Below are 203 nucleotides of genomic sequence, written 5' to 3' on the forward strand. Positions count from 1 at the left end.
GGTTCTTGTGCTGGTTTCATGGGTCGTTATGTATGTAAATTTCTCAACGGGAACAGAGGGAGAAATTAATGAGATGGATAAGGCACATGTTTTTTTTTCCCTCTAAGTGAAGCTTGTTGGATTCTGATTTTTAATTTCGTGTTTGTATGATTGTTCTATAAATACGAGCTCGCAAATAATAAACAACAGTACAAACGAGAGCG

General features: G+C 36.5%; 1 protein-coding gene across 1 annotated transcript in view; it reads left to right on the forward strand.

Annotated features, from left to right (window-relative positions):
* LOC119587745 (nephrin-like) overlaps positions 1–203 on the forward strand; it is a gene marked incomplete at both ends in the record, with an annotated part of 138,820 nt that overhangs the window by 123,803 nt on the left and 14,814 nt on the right.

Source organism: Penaeus monodon, chromosome 23 (genome assembly GCF_015228065.2).
Source record: "Penaeus monodon isolate SGIC_2016 chromosome 23, NSTDA_Pmon_1, whole genome shotgun sequence".
Lineage (NCBI taxonomy): Eukaryota > Metazoa > Arthropoda > Malacostraca > Decapoda > Penaeidae > Penaeus > Penaeus monodon.